Below are 4,695 nucleotides of genomic sequence, written 5' to 3'. Positions count from 1 at the left end.
AGAAAACTTTCCTGTCAGTCGGAGACAAAACAACAGCTAAACTGTTGTTTGTGTTGAGTGTAAAGCAGGTCATGACATCCTAATCCCCTTTGTCTGGGATGCTGCACAAAAGTTTCTGACCACAAGAAGTGGTTTTGCAAGTGCCTTGCAAAAGTATTTACACCTTTTAAAGGGACAGTGTTAAAAAAAACAACATTTTTTTCAGCTTTACATCATGTTATAATGTAATCCCTCATCATAATCATACCTGGAGTGTTGCATTGATTTGTTCTTGCATGTTTGAGAAATCTTTTAGATTCATCTGTTGCCATGGTAACTAGCTCCGCCTTCGTGACGCAGCTCCTCCTCCTCAGCTGTAGTTTCCATGTTTCCGAGCTTCCGCTCAGACTGGCTCCTTCAGACTAGCCAGCAGCAATTAGCAAAAACCTGGAGGAACTGCGAGCATTTATATACGAGCTACGTCTCAGTGAAAAGCTGGTCAGAAATGTTATTAAAAGGTTAATAGAGGAACCATTTTGTAATGACTTCCTGAAGGCGGATGTTTCAGAAAGAGCAGGAGTTTTTAAAGCGACAGAGGCCCAATTTCAAGCCAATAAGTCAATAGCAAAACTTATCTTAAGTCCTATTTGACATATATAGCAGGTTTCTAGCAACTGATGTTAGCATACTTACTTCATTTTGTTTTAAAATAGCACTAAGTGCCTGGAAAACACATAACACTGCCCCTTTAAACTGTTCCACATTTGGTCTTCTTACAAACAGAAAGGTCAGAACATAAATGTGAAACGGAAGGAAAATTACACGTTTTTACGACGATGGCCATTCATTGCAAAATAGCTCAAACTCAGTGAGACTGGATGGTCAGTATCTCAGTTATATTTAATTGAGTCACTAACACACATATCTAAATGATCCCAGGTGTGTTTAGATCTTTACAACCTAAAGAGACATTTTGTTCTCAGGCCAGAAAAATGACGCTTAGTTAGAGCCACAAGTAGAAGTTTCTTGTCTTTTTGTAAAAAACAGCCAGCGTTTTTAGGATTTTAAATAAAGATTTTAAAAAAAGAGGATGGAGACTTTTTAAAAACACTGTAGATTCCAACCTAATAAGAAGGAAAAGCAGATATAACAGCATATTACTATTACTTTTAGTTTCATTCTTTGTCAAAATGTGGTGCAAATATTGCAGAAACTATTTTTAAAAACGGTTAAATCTGTTATTATATCTGTATTCAAAGGCAATATAGCAATATGTACTTCGCTACTTGTACTTGAGTAAAATTTCTGGATTCTCTCCTTCAGTAACTTCAATTAATAAAGAACAAGCTTGTTTTAACCAAAAATTCACCACACACGCTCATTTGCAGGTTTTGTTAAAGTTTCACAAGATTTATATTGACAGAAATTATTTTTTTTTTCTCTTTTGCCTCATTTTATCATTTCTTTTATCATCATTTTATTTATAAAAATTTAATTTCCTTTTCGGCCTTTAAAGTACCAACATTTCCACATAGCTGATGATATTATTTTTAAATATGAAATGATTGATAATTTGATCAGTTACTCAGTAATAAGTAGACTTTTTACCAAATACTTCTGTACTCTTACTTGAGTCATTTCTTGGACGGCTGCTTTTTGCTGTTACTTTGGTGAAAATGTGTTGAAGTAGTGCTAGTCTAATTCGAGAACACTTTCTGAGTTCTCTCCCCCCGTTCTCTTCCGTTTCGTAACTATGAAGCACTTTGAGTTGCAACTTTACAATGAACGGCACTTAGAGACAGATCCAGGTGAGGCTTCTTCCTGCCTGTCTGTGACCTTTCACCTGTTCCTCTTGACCTCCTGCCCACCTCTTATAAGCTCTTCTCCTAGCTTCATCCTCTTTGAGTCATGTCTTTTTTCTGATCTGAAGTGCAGTTCACGAGGCGTCGCGGCTCGTGATGATAACGGCTTTACCTTTCAGTAGACGCTTCAACATGTCAAGAACATTTTGGACCACCCTACACTTCCTGTTTATGAGACTGGTAGAGCATCTTCTGTCAGAAGCTTCTTCTGAGTTGCTGCTGAGTTGCTCCAGGATCTTTCTGATTCAGGGAATCCTTCTCTTGAATTGAGTTGAATTCAGAAATGGAGTCCTTTGGTTGGTGGAAAGCTGGGTTTGCTTCTTCTGTCCTGTCCTACCGCCATCTGCAGAAATACACCGTCATGGATGCTAAAGCTAGTTAGCATGGCTGCCAATGAAGGTGCATAAAAGATTTTCCTGTAATGGTAAGTTGTTTCTCCACCATTAGCACATTTAGCATAGAGTACACGAAGTTGACTGTCAGCTCTAAGACCCGCCTCCTGGCTCTGATTGGTTGTTTCTGACTGAGCGGTGGATTTCTTCAGATGACAATAGTAGGACAGGGAGGAGCTTGATTTTTTCACAGATGATCTGTCTCTTACTTTAACATGAGGACATGGTGACAGTTTTAACAAATATCTAAAAAACATTTTTGTAAAAGTTTCATACTATAACTAATGGGGCAAAATGTAGCAAAGTTTGGTATGAATTTGTCTCAAAGGGACTGTAAAACTGGACATAACCTAAATACAGTCAGTGAGCAAAGTTAGGATGATCATTTTTCCACAGTAGTACAGTAACTCTTTTTGTAACCTAAGTGACATAATTCATTGATGAACTCTTCTGGTCTCTCCTCTAAACACAAACAATCCTAAAAATTAAACACCATGTGTGACAGAAACCCAGCACTGTCCTATTCTTGGTGGTGGCAGCATCATGCTGGATGCTTTTTTCCCCCCTTCTTCGTAGAAGATGGAGGGAGCAAAACTCAGGACATTCACGGAGAACACAAAGAACGTGTGAGAATGTTGGAGGTTTTAAGACCATAATCAGTCTGTTGCATGCGACGCTCTTTTCAAAAATGATGAAAATAAACAAACTGATTCAGTTTGGTTTGGGGATATAAATCTCTGGAAGACAAAAAAGAGAGAAAAAAAATCAAGTCAGAAGGGGATGAGGGTTACAGTTATTGTTTTATTCTTTAAATATTTCACTCAGATCTTTTTCTGTTTTGACAGCAAGACAAGAAGAAACTCTGTATCTCAGTGTGAGGACTGAGTGAGGAGAAAACAGAACAAACAGCACCCTCAGAGCAGCAGTGGGTGGCTGAGTGTGGGAAAGGAAGCAGAAAGGAGGAGCGGTGGCTCAGGACTGCCACCCAGTGGTGCGCATAGCGCAGTGCAGGACAGTTGAGAACTCCTTTGAAACGTCTTACTTTTTTATGGCTACTCTTTTCATCCCAGTACGCCTCCAGTAATGTCGCACCCGGAAGATGCTGTCTCTCAGAAAATCCAGTCACCTCCCATGAACCGTCTGCGTTGGGAACGAACCAGAATCTCCAGGATCTTTCATCACCTAGTCGGCCATGAATGGCTGTAATAATTGAATAGGGTGACCCGCAGTTGAAGTGGAAGATAGATTCTGATCCCCGTAATAAGTAGGGCTCAATAAGCGCTGCAGGAAGCCCCCAGCAGGAGAAAGGCACGGTCAGATTAAGGTTGAGGAGTTTAATTATGAACAAGGAAATGAAGTTCTCCAAGCCTCTGTCTCACAGGGTAATTTTTAGCTCCCAGACTGTGGCTTGTGATTCGGGGTTGTCTTTTTTTTCCCGTCCTCTCTCTCTCTCTCTGTCTCTCAAGTCTGCACGCTTAAACTGAAGCATCCTCTGCCACTTGACAATCAGAAGCCTTGTGAGGGATGAGGAGGTGAGATGCAGGGAGGCGGGTGCTGGGGAAGGAGACAGGGATGAAGTGCCACTTAGGATATTGCTTCAAGGACTGCTCTCCTCGTTAAACTCATTGCTGTGGGCATAAATACAGCCAGGCATCAGATGATTTATTGACACACGCTTCCCTCTCCTCCGTCCTCCTGGCTAACAAGGCTGTGGTCAGATGAATTGTTGAACTGGAGGAATTTCTTTTTGATTTACGCTCAGGTCACAGGGGGGCTGTGGGAAAATTGTGGGCGCAGAGCAGGGTAAATGTGTATGAGGAAGGTTTAAAACTCCACTGATAAGATGAAAGTGTGGAAAGATTAGGTCAACAGTTCCAAAAATACCCCATAAAAAGAAATCAAAGGTTTCAGGATGTATTGTAATTTTAATTAATGAGGGGCAAAATATTTCACATGTACAGCCTGGTCTAAAGTGGCACCCCATACAATTAACATCAGTTTGACCAAATATTTGCGAATGCTTCATTTCAGGATGACTGATCCATTGATCAGAGATTGCCTGAGGAAAATGTGAGAGTATCTGTGAAATCTGGACCCTTGCAACATGATAATGACCCCAGACATTCCTGTTAATCCACCAAGAACTTCACAGAGAATGGAAGAAGCTACGAGGTTCAAAGCCCATATGCTGAGCTCATTAAGATGTTGTGGAGTAACTTTAAACAGGCTGAGGATGCAAGAAAGATCTCAAATGTCTTAAAACTGAAAGTGAGGAGTGGGACAAACTCAGTCCGGACTAAAGTTGAAGGCTGGTGGACGGGAGTGATGGGACCTCTGGCACTTTGATCTTCAGGACAGGTTCTCTTCAACGAGTTGCTCAAATTAGGCATTTTTTTTATCCTATTATGTATAAGAATAAGCCATTGTGTCCCTACTATAGTTTCATATTCATTTTGAGAAAC

This window comes from Xiphophorus hellerii, chromosome 13 (assembly GCF_003331165.1).
Source record: "Xiphophorus hellerii strain 12219 chromosome 13, Xiphophorus_hellerii-4.1, whole genome shotgun sequence".
NCBI classification, from domain to species: Eukaryota; Metazoa; Chordata; class Actinopteri; order Cyprinodontiformes; family Poeciliidae; genus Xiphophorus; species Xiphophorus hellerii.
Note: the sequence above shows the minus strand (reverse complement) of the source record.